The sequence below is a fragment of the Vicugna pacos genome, unplaced genomic scaffold (genome assembly GCF_048564905.1).
Source record: "Vicugna pacos unplaced genomic scaffold, VicPac4 SAC-SAT, whole genome shotgun sequence".
NCBI classification, from domain to species: domain Eukaryota; kingdom Metazoa; phylum Chordata; class Mammalia; order Artiodactyla; family Camelidae; genus Vicugna; species Vicugna pacos.
The window spans coordinates 18,692,702-18,717,183 of NW_027328721.1; positions in this window are offsets into that span (position 1 = coordinate 18,692,702).

Genomic DNA, 24,482 nt, shown 5'->3' on the forward strand with positions numbered 1-24,482 from the left:
ATGTCTGCAAAGAAATAATGAGAAAGGTCTTCAGGGTCCTATTAAAGTGCTCCGTCATCAGCCCCAGGGAGCCCTCCGCAGGAGGAACGGAGCGGGTCCCGTCACCCGTGCAGACCTGGCGGGCCCGGACCTGGACCCAGACCCGGGAGACGAATGGCGCCCCCGCGGATTCCAGGCGCTAAACTTCCGCGCCACTGTCCTGAGTGAATCACACGGCCGCTGCGCTGTCTTGCTTTTTCCAGCTTTAACGGAGTAAGACAAAGATTCCAATCTGTGTTCAGGCTCGGGGAATTTTTTGCCTGGGAAGGTTTGTGTAACGGAGGTAAGAAGAATTATGTGTTTATTTTTAGCTACGCTTGGTGCGAGAAGGCAGAAATCAATTACTCTATTAAAAAAAAAAAGTTTCTGCTTGTAAAGAAACCCCTTTAAGCAGAGACACCAGCAGTTCCACTGATTTTCTGAGGGTGACGATTGATTCCAAGAAGGAGGCCCTTGTGGAGGCAGCGTCTCCGCAGGACACAGGATGCAGGTGGCATCTCTGAACGACCCCCGTTTGCATCTTCCGCGGCCTTTTGGCTGTCACAGCTGCGCACTAGCGGCCTCACCTACCCAAGCCTTTACAGGAAACGAGGGCCCTGAAGGCTTCCAGAGATCGAAATTATGAAAAGAAAACCTGGCAGACAAAACCATACCTCTATGCTGAAAACATAATCAGACGAAGAAAAACCTCCACTGCAGTCTATGAAATCAGAGGGAAAAATTACGGAGATTGTCCTTTTGCTCAAGTGATGGACAGACCCATAGAGCAATGCTCAATCAGTCATACAAAGAATATTTTTGAGTACTGCCTCGCAGCATGGAAGGCACCACCAGAGACACCTGGGAGAAGGCAGGGAAGGAAACAGACCCACCCTCCTCCTCGCACGGTTTTCTAAAGAGGAGACGCATGGTAAACGTGGGGTTAGACTGCGATGGGTGCTAGCAGGAGGGCTAAAGCAGAGATGGCAGGTGAGTGGTCCTGGGCTGTGTGAGGGCTGCAGTTTCCCCGTGGGGTGCTCAGGGAGGCCCCCAGGGAAGGCACCCCTGAAGTCCAGAAGGAACCAGGACGGCTTAATCCAAGACCATTGTGGAGGCCAGTGCGCGCACGCCAGTGGTGATGGAAGAGGCCAGTCTTTCCCTCAATCTTTAGAGACATCAAATTTTTATTCAAAGAGGAGAGAAGATTCAGTTTGATATTTTAACAGTTGCTGCTGAGGGGGCAAAACTCGGAGTGGAAGGAACTAACATGTGACACAACCTCTTGCCCTGGGATACGGGACAGATGTGGGGGAGCCGTGATCTCCCATGTTGCCCTTCGGTCTCAGTGGTGTAAGAAGTCTTCGCACAAATGAACAAATGGGAAAGTGGTGTGTTTCAATATTCAGAGTGGTGTTTGCTTTAGGAAGAAGACGGCACCTACAAACTTGGAAACCCAGTTTAATGAAAGAAAACAATATTCAGTTGATTAAGGCAGTGAACACAAAGTCAGACTTGAGTTCTCCTATTAGGAGTCAAGTGCTGTGGACCATTCTTGGCAGCGGACGCCTTCAATAAGCAAAGTGTCAGGAAACTTTCCATGAGAAAGTCCCCAACCCAAAGACCTTTCCTCATAGGTGCACAGGAGGTTGTGTCCCCAGGATGTCAGTCACAAATATATTTCACAAAGAAGCATTTACTTCTCTTCTTGTGCTTCCATCCCTCCCTACCTGCAAAAAACAGGCCAGCTCCTAACTTCTTCCTTATAAACACACGGGTGATTTTAACAAGGCAATACCCGTAAGTCATATGAAAAAAATTAGGAAAATAGGTAAATTTAACAATAGGTCATGCCTTAAACTACATGATAAAAAGAGAGAGGAGAGAGGGGGAAATGCATCTGGAAAAGAAGCCACCAGCTCACAGTTATTGGAAGGAATCATCCCAAATAGGCATATTTGCAGGATGAAATTCAAGTTCTGAGCCAGAAAAACCCCAAGCAGGAAGAGCTGCAAAGTATCAAGTTGAGAGACTGAAAGATTCTTCTTGTCTTTTTTAACTGATTCAATGTATACGATCCATACTTTATTTTTTTATAAAGTGGAGTGCCAATACTCCTGGGTCAGAGGCAGGAAAGCAGCCTGTGTGCTAAGTTTGGGGGATGCCCCATGTGCACCATGTTCCAGGGGCGTGGAGGACTGGCGGGTCACTCAGCCTGGGGTGGTTGGCATCGCAGGGGACAGACCCAGCCTGGGCAATCCAACCCCAGAGGTGTCTCTGAGGGATGAGCTGGAGCCTTACAGGCAGCACACCCAGCAAGTGTGCACAATGCAGACAGCACAGGGGGAAGGGCAATGGTACGAGGTCAGGTTTTTCTGAAAAAATGTCCTGATGGAGATGGAACTGTATTCATCCCAAGAAAATCTGTTCATACTCTCTCTCTCTCTCTCTCTCTCTCTCTCTCTCTCACACACATACACACACACACACACACCTTTGACATCAATTTAAACTGAAACCCAAACCTTAGATAATAACCACCCCCCACCTGTTCCCAAAACTACCACATCACCTCTGGGGTAAGAGTAAAGGTGGTATTTTGTGCTTTGCTCTTGGCTTGTGAATAAAATGCTCCATGGATTAGGGTTTTTGCAATGTGTCAGCTGTACTTAAAACCAAACTGAGATCACCTCCTTCTCCAGGGGATACCGAAAATGCAAAGGGCTGTGAATTTCTATCATCATGAGTAACGACCACATTTAAAATGGTAAAAGCTGCCAGAGCCTGAAACAAAATACTGGTTGTTCTCTATTTATTTTATTTTGGAAATATTTTTACAAATTAAAAAATAAAATCTTATATCACCTTACTGTAGGATATATAGGCATCTTTTTCATGTTTATCAGATTATAACATACACGTTTTCTGTGAGATTCGGGATGAAATACCTCTTGGTCCTTGATGTTTTATTCTAGCTGGAACTGTCTCATTCCTGGTTTTACCTTAAAGAATAACATGTGAAAGAAAATAGCAGTGAGTTTAGTAAAACCTAAGGGAGAAACACCATTCGGTCTCAAAAGGTCACTTTTTTCAGTCCATTCCCGAATTTTTTGTTTTATAACCATCTCTTTGCAGGACAACTTCTGTTTAAAGTGAATGAGAAAAAAATAGGGTTTATAAAGTCGATCAGAAATAATAAAATTAAATGTTAAATGCTAATTTTTTTTTACTTTAATACATACATAAATGTCTACTGCAAGCTTTAGAGACTGAATAATAAATGTAACCAGGCATAAATTTCACTAAGCATTTCCAAAAAATGTAACTGTAGTAATTGCAAAAAAGAAGTTTTGAAAAATAACCCAGACAAATGTAGCCCTTTAACATAAATTCTCCAAAAATGTTCTCTTAACCTGAAGAAAATCTAGATTGTATCGTTAATGTGAGAAGCAAAATCAGGGTGAAAGAAGCTATTTTTCCTATCACTGTGATGTCGTTAGACCTGGGGACCGAGGTGATAATGGCTTCTTTAAGTCGCACTGCCTGTCTTTTGTTTACTGAGAACCGCTCTCTATGTGTTCAGCGAGCATTCATTGCACTGCTGGGTCTCGAGGCCAGAGACAAAGAGAAGACTGAAAAGAGTCTCCAGCTTCTAGTGGCAGAAATAAACCCATAATCCAGCTACCACGTCAGATGCGATAAGACCCTGTGAAGTGCTGTTAACGCCGCTGTGCGCCCTGGGCCCTGAGAACTTGAGCTCCACACACGTGTTAAAGCCTTTGAACCGCGTACTGACTATTCCAGAGAATTCTACTCCACAGAGAATTTAGTCCGGTTAGTCTGGGTTTTCCCTGATACTCCGCACTTGTACATCAGAAAGTCCCAGCTTTTTTTTTTTTTAAGAAGCATGGCATAAAAGCTTAACAGTGACTCCAGAAATGCAAAGTCAGAGTTTAGGCACCATTAGATGTGCTGATGCAGTTAAGAGAGGGCGGTGATGGCGCATGGGAATATAAGCTCCCACGGGCTGAGTGCACCCTCTGTGCAGCACTGTGCTGAGAGCTTTGTGTGCTCAGTCTGGCTTGTTCCTACAACACTGCTGCGAGATGGACACAGTGAGGTTCATCTTCAGAGGTGACACCTGGGGAATATGCCCCCGAGTCCACATCCTCCCTGGATTCAAACCCAGGCTCCGCTGTCTCTTCCCTGTGTGACTTGTTCACACAGTTAAATAACGACAGCTTTTTCCAAATGTGCAAGATGTTATTCCTCAGCACTTTCCTTTTTTCAAACTGTATAATTTAAAATATTTATTATTTCTTTAATTTGTATGACTATAATTCATCATTGCTGCAAAAAAGATGTTTTCCTATGATCTTTAAAAGTGGCAAAAAGTCATCTTCAGAAGGAATATTTGGCAGTTTGAGATTTGCAAATGTTAGCCACTATATGTTAAAATTGATTTAAAAAACAAACTTCTTCTGTATAGCATAGGGAACTGTATTCAATATTTTATAATAACCTTTAATGAAGAAGAATATGAAAATGCATCTATGTATGTACATGCATGACTGGGACATGGTGCTGTGCACCAGAACCTGACACACAGTAACTGACTGTACTTCAATTTAGAAAGAAAGGAAGAAAGGAAGAATGTCCTTTTCATCTGTGTTAGTTTGCTAGGGTTACCTTTGCAAAGTACCATGAATTTGGTCTTAAATAACAGAAACTTATAGTTATGTTTCCAGAGATGTGGGAAGGAAAGTCGAGGGAAATCTGTTCCCTCCTTCCTCAGGGCTTCTGGAGGTTTGCTGGCCTTCTCTGGTGTCCCTGCTTGTAGATCTCTGCCTTCATTTCACACAGCCTACCTACTGGTGGGCACGTCTGTGTCCACATGTCCCCTTTCCATGAGGACGTGGCCACATGGGATCGGGGCCTCCACTCTAGAAGAGCCTCATCTTTACCAAATACATCTCTACCGACCCTATTTCCTAATAGAGTCATATCTGAGGTACTGGGCGTTGGTCCTTCAACATGGGAACTTGGGGAATGTCCGATTCAACTCATACCATCATTCAAAGTAAAGTCCATAATCACAAAAACTAAATCTAATATAAACAGATCAGCCTAAAATCTAACACCGCATCACCGGTCCCTCAGCATGGACCTTTTCTTTGTTTAATTCAGCTAAGCATAGATTGAAAACTCAAGGACAGGAAGGTGGGTAGAGACAGGCACAGAGCGGCGGGGTCTAAGTGGATGAACAGAGATCGTGGGAGCAGCGGGGACCGAGCCCGGCAGGAAGCACACACTGCCTTCTAAGGGGGCGGGGCTTCTCAGCTCTACTAACTGAAGCCATGCAGAGGGTTCCTCTAGACTATGCAGAAATACAATTTTTATGTGTCATCACCCATTCGGATTGTAGGTTCATACTAAACACATACCACACACACACAAACAGACACACACACACACACACCACTGTCTGAGCACCAGTCAGCAGAGTCTAGCCCCAGCTCTGCAATATCAGGCGCACGTGCCCATTTCCACCTCAAAATCTTCTCCTCAGCCCGCTGTGCCAAGATACCCCGGGCTCCCTTCTCTCTGCTTACTCTTTCTTGGCAGTCTCCTGGCTTCAGTATCAGCTCTAGAAAACTCACTTTGAAACCTTCCTCTTTGACCCTGGCTCCCAGCTGGTGCTGCATCTTCTCTTTCCAACTGACGGTTGAGATTTCAGTCTCTGCTGCCCCCAGGGAACTCACCTTCTGTACCCTACAATGCTTCCTGTCCCTACCAAAGGCACTGCCACCCCCACCTCACCCCGACTGGACAATCACGGGACCTTTTTGACTCCTCTCTGGCAAAATATCTCCATCTATCAATTGGATCAATTTGCACCTGGGCCCTTTGAAAAGACTGGGAAATTAAAGCAGGCTCCCCAGGTAATCTTTATGCGACTGTGAGTGAGTGTAAATTCACCCTAATCTCCAGGACAGCCAGCCAACTGGAGAGGAAATTAAAATGCCAGCCAGTCTCCACTGAGAGAAGCACAGGCAGCAAGCAGCTGCAGTTGGCAGTCAGGGAAAGCTCTGGAAGCCACTGACACAGTGTTCAAGACACTGGTGATTCCCATGTTTAATCTAAACTTGAAACCCATCAAAATGCTTCCAGGAAATTGGCTCCAAAACAGCACACACATGCACAAAAATGCAACAAAGAAACAGAACATACTGAAGGGTGCTCACAGGGAAACAGAAAATACACTGGCAAATAGAAAGTTATGACATGAATTCTACCTTCTCCAGTAGGAACAGATTGCCAGGTGGGTCTGTTTTCTGATTTCTCTGACTGGGAAATTGATTTCTCATGTCATTCCCATGTTGGAGCTCGGGCTAATTCAGCTCTCAATAATTCTGCACCATTTCCCCCTTTCTGCTGTCATCACGGTCATCATTAGCCTTTAGGCTGAAATTGTCACACTATTCTTTAAAACTGTCAGTCTGAGAATTTGGGGTGCTTCTGAGATTAGCTTTTTACATAGAAAATGATATGCAGAAATGATTTTGCACTTCTAATTAGTATTTCATGTATGAATGTTACGAAGTCAAGAATGAAGCTCCCTTGAAAGTTTTCAATTTAGCTTGTAAATATTATTACCTTTTACAGGACTCTTAACCTTTAATCAGTTAAATTCTCCAAGTTATTTCAACACATGTTCATAAAGTTAGTATATTCCATTTCCTTATGAATCTTGCACTTGTCTGCTGTAATAAAAAAATCTGTCCACACACTTAAAAAATTCTTATAAATCCAATAAATGAGTTATAAGTGTAATTCTTAAGTTGTCTTGAATGTCTGAAATACAAGTTGCAACTTATTTTTAACTCCAAGTCACAAATATAAATTAATTTTTCTATTACATATTTGAATAAAAGACACCCAAACATGCATCATGGTGCTTATAATATCCAACTTATACACATTATTGCTGAGCAACACAAAATGTAAACATCACAGTGTGGCTTTATTATGTATCTAAACCTAATTCCAAATCTCTCCTGGATTCAAAATATTTAACTGCTCTCTTCACACACTGGGGTTGCCTCCCCTAATGTTGGGGTTACCTGTTCATTATCCAGAAATTGCTGTGCCCTGTTGTTTCTGCCTTCAGACACCCAAGCAATGCTGAGACTCCCTTGGGCAGACCTGCACTGTTTTCAAAACAAACTCCTAACTATCCTAGTAACTCTTTTTCTCTTATAAATACGAAAAACATCAAATGTTGCTTTCTGAAGGCTAATTTGGTTCAAATATATTTTAAAAAGGGAATGAAGGCTTGGGGTGTCCTCTGAGACAGCTGGGAAGGCTTTGAAGGGTTTGAGCACAGAAGTGAGATAAAGTGGTCCTTCCTGATGGCTGCCATCCAGAAATAGATGGAGAAGGACCAAGTGGGTCTGTGAGGAAAAGGGACTATGACTATTTCTAAAAGCTCACATCTAGTCTGTGGACAGTGAGGAAACAGTAATCATAACATATTTGTAAAGAAGAGACATTATTTCTAACAGAATTTGTTAAAAGTGCTTTTGGATCAACATTTATTGGATAGTATTGTAGTATATTCAATACAATTTTAATAGCACATGAAAAAATGCTCAATAGAGCTAATTATTAGAGAAATGCAAATCAAAACTACAGTGAGGTATCACCTCACACCAGTCAGATTGTCCATCATTCAAAAGTCCACAAATGACAAATGCTGGTGAGGCTGTGGAGAAAAGGGAACCCTCCTACACTGCTGGTGGGAAAGCAGTTTGGTGTAGCCACTGTGGAAAACAGTATGGAGTTTCTTCAAAAGACTAAAAATGGACTTATCATTTGACCCAGCAATCCCACTCCTGGGCATATATCTGCAGAAAACTCTAATTCAGAAAGACACCTGCTCCCCAATGTTCACAGCAGCACTATTTACAATAGCCAAGACATGGAAACAACCTAATGTCCATTGACAGATGACTGGATAAAGAAGTTGTGGTATATTTACACAATGAAATACTACTCAGCCATAAAAAAATAATAACATAATGCCATTTGCAGCAACATGGATGGACCTGGAGATCATCATTCTAAGTGAAGTAGGTCAGAGAAAGACAAATATCATATGATATCACTTACATGTGGAACCTAAAAAAAAAAAAAGACAAATGAACTTATTTACAGAACAGAGACTCACAGTCCTAGAAAACAAACTTATGGTTACCTGGAAGGAACCAGGAAAGAAGAGGGTGGGAAGGCATAAACTGGGAGTTTGAGATTTGCAGATACACACTACTGTATATAAAATAGATAAACAACTTCCCTGGGAAGTATATTCAATACCTATACTGAAAAAGAATATGAAAACAAATATATGTATGAATATGTATGACTGAAACATGATGCTATACACCAGAAATTGACACAAAATTGTAAACTGACCATACTTCAATTTAAAAAAAAGTCCAGTGACACATTTACATCAGAAAGTAAAGATTAAAATGCCATTTCTTCATATTCCCATTTGTGTAAAATTCTGAGTGTATTTGAGTAAAGAAATTGTAAAATTTAAGTGCCTTTCAAGAATTTTATGAAAGTAAATAAAAGTTTGCTTCCAAAGCATATAAAACTTAAAAAAAGAAAAAATATTCAAAAACAATTTTGTTAAGATAACTTTCAAAGAAGCTGTGGGTGGCCAGAGTAAGATTTTCCATAGTTTTAGAGTTTTTTTATTTTTATTTTTAAAGATAGCTTCATACTTTATAGAGAGCTTAAGCCTAGCATGTGTTTACTTTAATAAAGGCTACAAACAATAACAGTAGTTGGCAAAGGCAGAATACTTTAAAATTTTCATCATGTAGGTTTCTTTTCAAAAAAGATATAATTAGGGAAAAAGAAACAAGGACCCTCTCAATTCACAGAGGTTTTGAAATGTTCACTCCAGGAATCAATGAGAACCCCACATTTTAGGTGTTTTTAAATTAACTTTATACTTCTGTGGGAAATTCCAAGTAGAAATGATGTGATTTGATGAGATAAAAAGTCATGTCTTCTCTCTGCTCTAGAATTAGGGAATGGTTTTAACTTTATCACATGAGATGAACTCAATGATTTGTTCAATAACTCATTAGAGAGGCAAGTAAACATATTTCTTGGGTGTGTTGTCTTTTAAGTGCATCAGAATTCTTCAATGGCAACATAAAATGCCAGAGATGTTACTATATTTAACTAATTTATACAATTTTGAATCTTCTTAGCTGCTTTCAGGAAACACTTTTGAAACTGGGAAAGTGTCAATTTCACTTAAAAGAAAGGCCAGGTGTTTCACGGAGATTTTGCAAAACAGAACAAACAAACAAACAGAAAAACCCACCCTCCTGAGATGACCTTGGGACAGTTCACACAGAAGAAGAGGGCTTGTTGCAAGGCTTCTCTGAATAGTACCTAGAAGAATTTCTCACCTGGGAAAAATTTAAGCAAAAGATCTATGGATTCACAGTATACTGGAAACTAGACATCACCCTGTGCCTAGTGAAAAGCATCATGTAATAGTCCAGGGTCATCTCACACCTGACAGCACTTCAGTTTAAGACCCACGTAGAAATGAAGCAACTTAATGTGCCAGCATCACTTACGTAAGGTTCCAGATAATCCTGGGTGTACACACTGCTAGTTGGGACTGAAAGCATGTCCTTGTGTTGTTTTATTTTTAAAAAGCCTTTGTTAAGCCTACCAGAAATAGGCACCCTATTAAAACATACAACATATTAGTTTTAATATTTTCCTTCTTAATCTTTAGTGAGAATGATAAGAATTGTATCAGTGATACCTACAGAAATAAAAACTCCCACTTCTAACTTCAGAAGCCAAGTCCAGTCAATGAAACCTATCAGGCATGATACTGGAACATTGCTTTAAAATAGGCACAGACATTTGAATTAAACGACACAACTCTGGCAGGCCTGGAAATCCTAACAATAGCCATATGGTTATAATAATATTTACATGCCACTTCAGAATCCTCATATATCATCTACATTTATTTATAAAATTTGAAAATGTGAAATGAACCTAGAAAATCAAACTTGAAATCAGTCATGGTCAATTTTGCCTGTTCTTCCCAGAGAGAGTCCTTAACAAAGTCACTGTAGGTATGCTGTGCCACTGTCTCCCGCTGTATCCCCACGTGTCCTCGTGGGACCTTTGGGAACCAGACCACAGTCGGGAAAAGAATTGACCTACATTGTTTTACAGGCAGCTGAGCATTTTCTAGCTTTGGAGTTTTAGAACTGAGATGGAGTCAGAAGTTACGGGCCGGCCATTTGTACAGCTTCAGGGCTATTAATCTGATTGAGAAGAAATATGAGTTGTCCAGTCACCGAGGAGACTGAGAATAGAGTCGCTGAACGTCTGGAAACTGGGAGAGTCCAAATACAAAAGGCTTCCATCAGTCGCCACGCCACGTGGAGCACTGACGTCTTAACACTCATGCAGACTTCAGCCTGAAAGGCTTGGGGTGTGCGAATTTTGAAACGTGCATGCCTCTAGCTTTTTAGACCATGCTGTCTGAGATATGAGCACGTACCTGTGTACCTAATTTATCACACGGTCTTTATACCACAGACACATCAAATGCAAATGTGGGACAAGAGGAGAGGCAACCCAAAAATGTAAACGCCTATATAGAGAAATTTCCCACTAGAAATGGAGCGTTAATACCAGAACAGACACAGTGAATAAAAAGTATGGAATGTGCATGCGCACACACGCACGCGTGTGCGTGCCCAGAGCTGAAATATTATTCCCGAAATGGAGTCACTGTGGTTATAACTGACACTCTGGGGTAAAATTTCAGGAGAAAGTGGTAAATGGAGCAGTCTAGCTCCAAACTCCAAGCACCCTGGACCCTGTAGCGTGTTTACGAGCACCTGCGACATATGCCACCTGCACTTTCATTCGGAACGTTCCCCCGAGTCCGTAAAGTTACCACACGTGGTCCGTGCTCCTCGCACCGTGACCGCGCCTTTGATCTGGGTCCCTGGGGAGCATTTATCCATGTGAGCAGCAGCGACAGCTGTAAATACAAGGCTGATACTATCTGGGTATTGAATTTCCCCTTATTTTCCAACCGAAATCAGGATTTATCTGCTCACCATTGCCCATTTATCATGCTTCTAAGTTTCTGAAGTTTCCAGGTAATCTACCAAAGGTAGTGGCTTAAGAACTGGGGCCATGAGGTTCCACGAGAACAAAAACAGAAGCAATTGTTCCTGTTTCTCCTTGGTGAAGGGCAGGCACTGCTGCTGATACATCTGTGCCTCTGTATTTAGTCTTTTGGTCCCTTTCCCGGCTGCTGTAGCACATGGTTGTTGACTGCTCACGATTAATGAAGCATGAAGTGGAGGGAAAGGTGAGCCTGGCCCCAGGCACGTCTCTCCCCACTCGACAGATCAAGGAGATGAAGAGAAAAGGACCATAAAATAGAAAATGAATGAATGTGTCCACGTAGGACTGATGTCCACGGTTCCAGGTACTTCTATCCTCTAAATTCCCCTGGACTCCAACTGTCACTCCCCACTGCCAACTTCCATCTTCAAAGTCAACCTTCATCAATGTCATCCTGTCCGCAACTCCTGCCACCTCTTCAGCTGGGCAATCAAGTTCTTAGAACTAGATGATTTGAGTGGCATCACCCCAGGTCACCCGCCTTCCTTCTTTCCTTCATCCTGTCCACACATCACTTTGTTGAAGGACTTTTGTCCTATCCCACTGTTCAAAACCTTTCATTGAATGGGTACCACTGCCCTCAAAACACAGATCAAACAACTGAAAATTGACTTTATGACCATCCTGCGGGAAAAGAGATCACAATGTCCTAATGTGTGTCTCCCTCCAATAATTCCACAAGGAGATGATGCTTCTTGCCCTCTTCCATCTGCTCAGTCTTCCACAGCCTTGGGCAGCCTTGCTCTCAGAGTGTGGTCACCAAGAAGCAGCGGCAGGTTAGTTACCTGGGATCTCCTTACGGGGGAAGACTCTTGGGTGCCCCCTACCCAAGACCAGCTGAATCAGGGGCTACATCTTTAACAAGACTCACTCTACCCATGACAGTTTGAGAAGCGCTGTGTTAGGGAAATGAGTCGTATTTCCTCACTAACGCTGGGGCACTGCCCTGCTGGCCCCTACACTGTGTTGGAGTCATCTGGCCTGATGGTCCACACTTGGGAAATCCATTCCCCTGAAACATACACTCGGTGACTTCCATCAAATTCCCTTTTCACCTCCATCCTGAGCCAGAAACCAGTGATCTCTTATCTCACATGCAGCAGACAAGCAACCTGCTAACAGACTCCAATTCCCTAGAGTTGATGCTGGGTCTACTTGCAGTGACATCCAAGAGGCACCCAAATCCAGCCCCATCCTCTACTCTTGGACACAAATAACACCAGCTTCCCATCCCATAGCCCTTGGTTGGGACTGAAATTTCCTTTCTGAACTCTTTATTAAAATCCTTCACCTGCTTAAAGCCCAAAGCCAGGAACTCTCTGTAATCAACTGAGAAAAAATATTTTTACTTCAGTCCCACTTCTGTGTGACTCTGGATATCTATCACATTATGACTTGAATAGTAGACAAGTCCATTCTAGACCATAGTGGTTTTTTTTTTTTTGGTTTATGTATATGTGAGGTTTTGCTTCTGTGTTTGTTTTCTGCTTAGAGATCATGTCTTACATCGATATTGAATCTCTCAGAGCAGATAGCACTGACTTCACTCATTCTTCAGAAATGGTTCCTGACATGAGCCACCAATTTGAACTCTGCCATTTTCTAAATCCCTTTTCTGTATTCCTCGCTTTTCCCATTGAACCAAATTATTGTGTTTGAAGACACAGCCCTCTCTTCCAGGAACACCATTCATCAACTTTCTCATTAAATCAGCAGTAGCTATCTTTACTCTAGTACTTCTGGTAGAGACAATAGATAACAAAAATTCTGACTTTAAGTTTCCAGGTCATCATCCTAGCATTAAATTTGTGGGATGAGCAATACCCCCCCCGAGTTGGAGTTTAGAATTTTGGTAATTTAACAAGTTCTACAAAAGTGTTTTAAATGCTGCTCCAAATGTCTCACATGGCTGGGGTCAGTGCTCAGCCCTAGTGGACAGACAGAAAGTAGGTCAAAGGCCCAGTGGTATTTTTCACTCAACAGAGCAGCACAACTTCTCCTTCTCTTCCACCAAGGACACTGGCTTCTACTGCAGCCTCAAAAGTCACCAAGCTGTGCTGAGGTAGGTTATATCAGCGATAAAAAATAATAAAATAATGTCATTTGCAGCAACATGGATGGACCTAGAGATTACCAGACTAACTGAATTCACAGAAAAATACCATATGATATCACATATGTATAGAATAAAAAAAAACACAAATAATTTAAAAAACAGAAACATATAATACATATACATGCATATATATGTGTGTGTGTGTGTGTGTGTGTATAAATTATAAATATATGTATTATAAATAAATAAATGCCATCCTGGAAATCAAAGTGGACTCTTTCGGGTAATCTTATTTCTTATAAAATGAGAGTCATCCTGAATAAGACTTCATTATAGGTGTTAGATTTTTGCAGGAGTGAAAATGAAGGTAAATTTTATTCAATTCACACTCTTCTTAGGCAAGATGCCTAATACCCATACCATAATAAGAAAAAAACACCAAGGCAAAGGTAGAAATATCCCTTTAGTCCAAAGAATGGTCCCTCTTCTGCAATAAATTAGAAAGAAATGGCAAATTTAAATCTGCATTTTTTAAATAAAACTTTCAACAAAATTTTATTTTTTTTCCCCCTCAACAATCTTTACTTTAAATTTAGAGAACAGGAAACAAATACACTTTCTACCTCAATTTTCCAGGCAGGTGATGCATTTCCAGATATGAGAGATGCTGATACTAAATTAACTGAAAAGTCAGGTTTCAAAGGCAAAACATGGTTGATCTCCACCTCCCCAAACTTTATACCCCACAGTGAGCTTAGCTCTTTATTTTTATAATTTTCTTTGTTTTGCTATTGGGGAAGGTATGTCCTCTGTCTTATCTGAGAGACGTGTGGTTCAGTAAGCCCTTGGGTTATCCTTTATTCATCAAATGAGTAAATTATGAAACAGGGAAGTGAAATGATTTTGTTTAGATCACTGAGCTCAGTAGTGAAGAATAGCAATGAATCTTTTAAATTTATTCTTAGAAAAATCCCTAGAAGCAAGAAATTCTTGAAGTGAGAATGTCAGTATGAATATGAGGATGAATTTCTTGAGTAATTGATTTAAAGTTGACCTTTGCTATAAGGGAAACCCATTTGTGAACTCACCTACAAAACAGAAGCAGACTCACAGACATAGCAAAGAAACTCATGGTTACCGGGGAGGAAGCGGTAGGAAGGGATAAATTGGGAGCTTGAAATTTGCAAACACTAACTACTATATATAAAACAGATTAAAAAACATGTTACTTCTGTAGAGCACAGGGAATTATATTCAATATCTTGTAGTAACCTATAATGATATGGAACATGAAAAGGAATACATATGTATGTATACGTATGACTGAAACATGATGCTGTGCACCAGAAATTGACACAATGTAAACTGACTAGACTTCAATTTAAATAAATAAATAAATAAATAAATAAATAAAAATAAACAAACAAACAAATGCCATTTGTGAATGCATAGGGTCACAAAACAAGGTATTCATTTTATTTTCACTATTGTTAAAAAAAAAGTTATACAGACATAGCCTGGGAAACCCCAAATATAATATCAAATTATTCACAGGGCATTTCATTCTGGTGAAAGGGAATGATATTCTAATACAGATCATCTCAGAGCCTTGGTTTTATCACAAAAATAATTATTTGGTGGAGAGGGAGAGAGAGAACACATTTGCATCACTGGGAATTGACACTAAACTAAATTCCTCATATACAGTTTGTGTATGAAATATTAACAGCTAATCTATGCTTTCTAATGTTCTTTTGATTTCAACTCTGCCAAAAATTAGTGTTAACATAGGATCACCCAGAGTTGGGGGGAAATCCATACACCCAAGTTTTGAGTTCAACCCAACATCATCAGAATCTCCAGCACATGAGGATGTTCTAAGCTCTCCAGGTGACTCTGAAGCTGTCCAAAGTGGAGGAGCCATGGCCACTGTGCACATGATTGACTAAGATGGCATACCTTGGGGTGTGGTGTGCATGCGTGAGAAGGAAAAGAAATGTGTGTTTTAGTTTTAATTAAAAATATAAGCAGAACTTCCTTTCATTTTTTTTCCATTAACAGTTTAATATATAGTGTCTTGAAAATTGGCTATCAAACATCTCAGTGTTTTAAAACACAGAAAATTTTAGTCAATGGAAAAGAATGCCTTTTATTTCAATTTGAGTAGGACATACTCAGAAATTAAGCTTAAGGCTTCCTGTTCACCATTAACCTTTTTTTCTTAAAGAGAACAGCAAGACATTAAGTTGACTTAGTCAGACAAAACAGGAACTGTAGATGTTATATGAGCAGCTAAGAGGATGCAGGCCTCACGTGCTAGCTCAAGATCTCCATGCAAAAACACGATTATAGCTTGTAATTATCATTACAGCATTGCATTACTCTGGGACATGTATGATATTACCAGAAAGAATGTGTTAAAATTCTGAGTCAGAATGTAAGCCACAGATATGCACTTGATCACAATATTTTGTTTTTGTATAGGAGGGCTGTTAGAAGAGTGTATAGATTATGCTATGAATTTGGAGAAGCTGTATTAACATGAATTTGCATCAAAAAAAGTTTTCAAGGGTGGTTCAATATATACAAATCAATCAATGCAATACATCACATCAACAAGACATAGGACGAAAACCACATGATCATCTCAATATAGATGCAGAAAAAGCATTTGATAAAATTCAACATCCATTTGTGATAAAAACTCTCACCAAAGTGGATACAGAGGGAACATATCTCAACATAATAAAAGCTATCCATGACAAACCTACAGCCAGCATAGTTCTCAACGGTGAAAAACTCAAAAGGTTCTCACTAAAATCTGGGACAAGACAAGAATGCCCACTATCATCACTCCTATTCAACATAGTCTTGGAAGCCCTGGCCACAGCAATCAGGCAAGTGAGAGAAAAGGTATCCAAATTGGAAAAGAAGAGGTAAAAGTGTCACTATATGCTGATGACATGTTACTATATATAGAAAACCTTAAAAGGCCCACACAAAAACTACTAGAATTAACCAAAGAATTCAGCAAGGTAGCAAGTTAGAAGATTAATGTTGAAAAATCAGTCACATTTCTTCACACTAACAATGAATCAACAGAAAATGAAAGTAAAGAAACAATCCCCTTTAAAATAGCACCCAAAGTAATAAAATACCTAGGAATAAATCTAACCAAGGAGGTGAAAGACTTATACATGGAAAACTGTAAAACACTGATTAAGGAAATTAAAAAGACTTTAAAAAAGGCAAGATATCCCATGCTCCTGGATTGGAAGAATCAATATTGTTAAAATGGTCACACTGCCCACGGCAATCTACAGATTTAATGCACTCCCTATCAAATTACCCAAGACATATTTCACAGAACTAGAACAAATCATACTAACATTTATATGGAATCACAAAAGACCTAGAATTGCCAAAGCATTACTGAAGAAAAAGAAAGAGGCTGGAGGAATAACTCTTCCAGACTTCAGACAATACTATATAGCTACAGTCATCAAGACAGCATGGTATTGGTACCAAAACAGACATATAGACCAATGGAACAGAATAGAGAGCCCAGAAATGAACCCACAAACTTTTGGTCAACTCATCTTCGACAAAGGAGGCAAGAACACACAACGGAATAAAGACAGTCTCTTCAGCAAATGGTGTTGGGAAAACTGGACAGCAGCATGTAAAACAATGAAGCTAAAACACTCCCTTATACCATACACAAAAAATAAACTCAAAATGGATCAAAGACTTAAATGTAAGACAAGATAAAACAAACCTCCTAGAAGAAAATATAGGCAAAATATTATCTGACATATATCTCAAAAATGTTCTCCTAGGGCAGTCTACCCAAGCAATAGAAATAAAAGCAAGAATAACAAATGGGACCTAATGAAACTTTCAAGCTTCTGCACAGCAAAGGAAACCATAAACAAAACAAAACGACAACCTACAGAATGGGAGAATATTTTTGCAAATGATGAAACTGACAAAGGCTTGATCTCCAGAATATATAAGTAGCTCATATGACTTAATAAGAAAAAAACAAACAACCCAATCCAAAAATGGGCAGAAGACCTAAACAAGCAATTTTCCAAGGAAGAAGTACAAATGATCAATAGGCAATGAAAAAATGCTAAATATCACTAATTATCAGAGAAATGCAAATCAAAACTACAGTGAGGTATCACCTCACACCAGACAGAATGGCCATCATTCAAAAGTCCACAAGTGACAAATGCTGGAGAGGCTGTGGAGAAAGGGGAACCCTCCTACACTGCTGGTGGGAATGCAGTTTGGTGCAGCCACTGTGGAAAACAGTATGGAGATTCCTCAAAAGACTAGGAATAGACTTAACATATGACCCAGGAGTCCCACTCCTGGGCTTGTACCCAGAAGGAAATCTACTTCAGGATGACACCTGCACCCCAATGTTCATAACAGCACTATTTACAATAGCCAAGACACGGAAATGGCCTAAATGTCCATTGACAGATGACTGGATAAAGAAGAAGTGGTATATTTATACAATGGAATACTATTCAGCCACAAAAATGACAACATAATGCAATTTGCAGCAACATGGATGTTCCTGGAGAATGTCATTCTAAGTGAAGTAAGCCAGAAAGACAAAGAAAAATACCATATGAGATCACTCATATGTGGAATCTAAAAGAAAAGAACATAAATACAAAACAGAAGCAGACTTACAGACATAAAATACAAACTTATGATTGCCAGTGGGGAAGGGGTAGGAAGGGACACACTGGGAGTTCAAGATTTGTAGATACTGACAGGCATATGCAGAATAAATAAACAAGATTATACTGTATAGCACTGGGAAATATATACAAGATCTTGTGGTAGCTCACAGTGAAAAAGAATGTTACAATTAATATATGTATGTTCATGTATAACTGAAAAATTGTGCTCTACACTGGAAATTGACACAACATTGTAAAATGACTATAACTCAATTAAAAAATGTTAAAAAAAAGTTTTCAAGTTTGGATTGAATAGGACAAAAATATGTCTAGTGGAGGAAGAAAATTCATGCTTTAATTTTATGGAAATTGGGTTGATGAGAGAAAACAATTTTACCTGCTCAATAAGGTGAATTCCTCTAAGAGAAGAAGGAATTTAGAAGGTAGAGGAAGTTGTCTTTGAAATTGTTAGTATAGAATCTATTTTTTCATCACATTAATTGACATTAGCATAATGCAGAGATTATACCTTGTTCAAATTATCCACAGACTTGTTAAAGAGCAGGTGGGGGAGGAGGCTCTCTCCCCTCTTTAAAATACGTGGGTCTTCATTAAATACCAAAAAGTTTCCCTAATTTACTCGGATTTATGACAGACCTGAATGTCATCTTCATCTGTCTCAGCCTGGGTTATGGGGAAAAAGTCTGTGAAGCGGAGAGTGGCATGTAGAAATTTTTCCAGGGAGAACTTTCTGAGACACTCCCATAAAAAGGGAGGAAGGCAGATGGAAACACTGAGGACACAGTGGCTTTCCCTGGGACCTGTGAAGAGTCTACCAGGAACCGTGCAGCTTTCATGGTCCCTGCAGCCCTGGAGGCCCACCCCAAGCCATCACCCAGACCTCCTCCACCAGCCCGTCCAGTCTTCTCGCTTCCGGCTCCTATGTGACCAGTTCCAACCCCCATGAGTCTGTGGATTCTCTTGCTCGGTTTTGCTTCTCTGTTCACACAAAGTCCATGACTAGGGACACCACCTGGGACTCTGCCCCGTGGAAGGACTTCCCCTCCCCAAGTTTTTCCAGGGCCATCCCAAATGGGAATGCCGTAAGCAGAGAGCCCTCCTCAGCTGCCACTGATATGCTGAGCAAACCGATGAATGAGCCAAGCCAGCCTTCCCCTCTATCAGACAATCACTGAGGGACCCCAGTGCCCGCAGGGAGCAGAGGGGAGAGGTGACGGGTGGAGGGGAGAGGCTTTATGCCACCTGCTTGCTTTGCTTACCTGTGCTGTATGGTTCTGCTTGTGCTTGGGTTCTGTGGAGTCACTTCTGACTCAAGCCATATCACTGCTGGCCTTGCCTGACCTTATGAATTGGTGGGTCAGCAGGATCTTGCTCAACAAGAGCATCTTTGACCACATGAGCCTGGTCACTTGATGTTCCATGGTCAGGTCTCTACAAAGGACCGATAACATTCCAGATGCTGCTTTTCTGAATGCTGTATCCTCTCCTGCAGCTCCTGGGTCTGCCACTGAGCTCTCTCCTGCCTGGGCCCCAGCTCAAAGCTGGCAGCCTTTTGTACAACCAGTGTATAGGTTAGAAGTGGGTTTCCAAATGTAGACTATACTGTCAGCAGAACTGGACAAAAAATCTACCAAGAATTGCATTTCTTAGTGGTGAGAGGTGAGATAGGCTGGAATCTGTCCTTTAGTTTGGAAGGGACATCCTAGAAACCTCCAGGCCACTAGCCCCCTGGACACTTCATCAATGCAACGGGTCCCTCAATCTGTCTCTCACCCTGTGGAGTGTGCAGGTCTTCACACAGTGCACACCGTGTGCTCCTCTGGTCCTGCCAGCACGAGGTTGTCATTACATCAGACCAGTGTCTCAGAGTGACCGGTCCAGGCTCCTGGGGACCAGATGACAGCAGGAGACATAACAGACCTGGCCACCCAGCACGTGTCTGTCCCCAGGAAGTGCGAGCAATTCCCAATGCTCTTTATTGACGTGGATGGAGAGGCACGTGTTCCCCAGATCAGAGACAGCGTATCACAGGTCAGGATTTGCCTTCATCTGGACCAGCAAAAACACCACATTCAGCCTGGCAACTACCAGTGTGGCTCCTACTTGATTAAGTTACAAAGTTCCACCATTATCCATCATGATCATCACATTTCTGTAAAGACCAGGCTGGCTAACTTAATAGGTCCCATGAGCAGGACATGAGGCTCCAACCCTCACTCCCAAGGTGCAGAGTTGATGGACTGACTTGGAGAGAAGGAGGTGATTTCAGAAGCTTCGACTTGGTCTTCCCACTACAGCAGCTCTCACCCTGGAACCGACTGAGGTTTCTGCCAATTACCAAGTCTGCCCACTGTGAAGCAGACCTGAGCCATGATTCCACTGACTACCTGCCCGCCACCTGCAGCCACACTACCGGGAGGGCCATGTCAGTATTTTGGGTGTCCAGCTAACAATATTAATTGACTCTCTGTGATGGATCTCTGAAGGTCTGAGCACCTGTCTGCCCGATGCATGCTGGCATGTGTTAACGTGCATAATTCACTTTAGGGAAGGATGGGGGAGCTGCCAGGGAGTGGGCTCGTGGTGGTGTTGCAGAGTTCAGGGGTTGCAGGGTCCTTTCTCCTGGGAGCCCAGCTCCTCCCTCTGTGGATGGGCTCCAGGTGTGAGGACTAGGCCAGGTACAGGAACTGGCTGAGGAACCACAACTTTTTACTGGGGCATCCTCTTCAGTCTCCTGCTTAACCATTCTCAAATTTTTTTTTTATTCTTTACGTTCAAAAGTATCCTTGTTGACTGCTTTTCAGTCTTGTCTCCAGGAACACCATCCCTACTCCTCTCTGAAGCTTGAGCCCCCTTGGCCCCAAGGGTGATCACTGCACACACCTCGCACAGTCACCTGGCCCCTTTATCATATTCTGGAATCCCACTGTCAGGAAAGGAGCCCAGTTCTGTGACAGCACATCATACATTCAGCCCTGGCCTGGCTCAGGACAGACAATACTGGGCTTCTCAGTGGTGCTGATGTCACTCCACAGCAGGTTTATTTGTTTTAAAAAAAAAGTATCCAAGAAAGCAGGGTCCCATTGATAATTTAGAATCATATCCTTTGGAGAAAAAATGTATCGCTCAACATCTGAGAACACACAACCACATTGCCCTCCATTCTTAATTCTCTGCAAGGCAGGTGTGTTTCCATTGCTGAAATTGCTACAGAATTTTACAGAGAATCCTTTCCTTCTAGCAGAATTATTTTTAAAGTTCTCAGATGTACCGGAGAGTTAGCAAGGCCTGGCAGACTCTGCACTAAGGAAAGGAATGAGATGTTATGGTGAGAGCTGAGATAGTGCTGGAATGGATACACATATGCAAAGAACGGTAATGATATCCAGCCTCACAGACTGTGGATGAAATAAAACGTGGCATTTTTCTTGGGCAACGCAATTAGGGCATCATGGAAAGTTGAAATTAATGAGGTCATTTAGGTCATTTTCTTTCTTACCATGGGAACTGCTATTCAACTACTCCAGGTGGGCTGTGTTCCCGAGTGTTTCCCCAAATTTCAATGGCATAGCAGAAGCCCTGCAGTGGATTTATGACAGAGACCACAGAACTTTGAAGTTTCACCCCTGAAATGCCTGAAATTAACTAGGTAGCAACAAGCTAAAAAGCTTCTATTACAGAGTTGCTGTATATTAATTCCAAATTACTCTGGTGTAAACATGGGTAGAAGAAAAATATTTGAAGTATCTTTGATCAATATTTTATTTTAGAATCATGTTTGCTTGCTTTTCACTTAAAACTTATGTGGAATGAGGAGGAGGAATCCAAGAGATGCAAGGTCAATGTCTTGGTGGAGGTCAAATGGATGGGTGGAGAACAGAGATGGCCGTCGGAGAGGTACCACATTCATGTCTTTCCCTACAGACAAAGACAAATATATGATGCCACTTACATGTGGAATCTACATTGTGACACAAATGAAATTATTCACAAAACAGAAACAGATTCATGGACATAGAGAACGAACTTATGGTTATCAAAGGGGTGGGGAGGGGAAGGATAAATCAGGACTTACCCTCACTCCACAGTGTCTATTCAGTATCTTCAATGAATCCTCTCCAACAGCTCCCTCCTCTCTGCTTTGTATGACCCACTCCGTACACCAAAAGGCACACTCACTGACCTCCACAGTCTCTTATCATCACCTTACTTCTCTCCTTTGATGACTTCTAGAATAAGTATTCCATGAATGTAATCTCCTTTTTTCATCAATTCAAACAATCTACAGATTGATTTCCAACAGTACCAACAAGTGAGGCTGAGAGTCCTTGCTGATGACTCCTGACTCCTAGTCACTCCACTACATACAATCAGGAACCTAGATCTCTGCCATTTATTTCACAATCATCCTTTCCCTCTATCTCTGCTGTGATCACTGGACTTGATGTGTTTGAAACTGATTCTTCCATCTTAAACTTCAACCAGCATATCTGCCCTTGTCTGACTTTTTCAACGTGTGGAATCACACCTCTGCAGAGTGTGACTTCCTAAATAATACCTGGATCATGTATCTGCCTTGTATCTGAACTCGCCAAGAGTTCTTGTGGTCTCCTGCAATGGAGAAACTCCTCCAAACCTCCAAGCTGTCAACGTGTGGAATCTGCTCTGAGTCACTTTTCTCTTCCTCCTATCCCTCAACCAAACTCCTCTTCTTACATGCCCCGCCCCCGACATCGCAGTTTCCTCCACCCAGATCCCAGGTCTCATGTTCAGACCCAGACCTGCTCTGTCCTGTGTCACTTCCTCTCCACCCCTCGGCCACCTCACCTCCCATGCACATCAGTGTCCTCCGAGGAGTCTCTGTCTCATCCAGCAGGCTTCCCACATTTGGCTTTACAGTTTATTTGACATTTTTAAAGTTCCATTGATCATCATTGTCATGCATGTATATCTTGCCTCTTAAGCCAGATATAGCATTTCCTTGAGAGCAGTGAGCGATGGTGGGCCATTTCCTCCACATCCTTATGCCCTTGCCCCTCCCCTACAATTAACAATACAATGCTTTGCCTGTCACTGGCCACCACTCTATATTTGGTGCATTAGTGGGAGATAATATTTAGTTAGGATCTTATATTAGCTCACTAAAGAACTGGCAACCATAGATTAAGGGAATCCTGTAACAAGTGAAATAATTTCTTATTGAAATACTTTTCAGGATACAGATGGTTGGATTTGTTCCTATCTTCCTCACCCCCACCAAATACAGTGTGTTTCTTTCTTTTCCAACGTGTGCACTTTATCAAGAGACCTTCAGCGAGCTTAGTCTCTGGTACACCACTTACTGTAACATTAATACAAGGAAATAAATTCAGATTGCTAGCAAATTAAAAGTCTGAATTCCCTCAAAGACAACCCCACTCTGGTAGTAAAAATTTAAAAAAATGCAAATGTATAAACTTGTTCCAGGAAGTCTTATATGAATGCTGGAAACAACAGTCTACAAATGTAGCCTGAAGCCAATTTCTCCAAAGATAGGTTAATACTATGACAAATGTTTCCATTTGTTCCTTAAATAATTCTCCATTTCATGACTTGAGTTGTCCAAGTACTAACATCACGCTCATCGGAATAGTGCCAGCTTACTCTTGGCATGGTTAGAGCTTAGCTTTTGAAAGACTGCACTTTAAATGCTTCATTTGTAAGGCAAATTTAGACAAATTTAGGATATGAAAATGAGCACAACAGATAGTAACCAAAGGCGAGGAAAGAAGAAAAGAGGTCCACGCATCTAAAGAGTTGCAGCAGACCCAGAGCATTACTTGTCAAATAAGTTATGCTGCACTGAAGAGTAGAATTCTGGACGGGACACTAGATGAAAACTTAGGAGATATTTTCTAGATTGTCAGCTCACTGTGAGATAGAATGAAGCTAGACTCCTTACAAACATTCTTAGGAGAGTATTAGAAAACAGAGAGTCAAATTTTACCAGAAATAGGGGTGTGTCCAATGAGGTCATCAATTATTTCCAGTCAAATACATTAATATTAAGTATTATACAGCAGTATCTCTGATATCTTTGACTGAATGATCCATATTGATTCTGCAAATTTATAACAATTGTATTAGATAACTATTCAAATGTTAATAGTAATTGGCATAAAAAACAAAGCAATATTTATGTAATCATGATTAATCTTTAAGATCATCATTTTAATTGAAATTTTCTTTCTCTGGACTTCAGCTTTGGGAAGGATGGAGTACATATAATTTCTCTATTCCTCTCAGTAAGTGCAGGTAATAACCTAGGATATCATATACAAAACAAACAGAATACTCTGAAAGATGGAGAGAAGGCAAAGCAGATAGGCACATCGTGATGTGAAGAAGGAAGGACACAGAGGTGGGTACCCTGGATTCTCTTTTTGCCT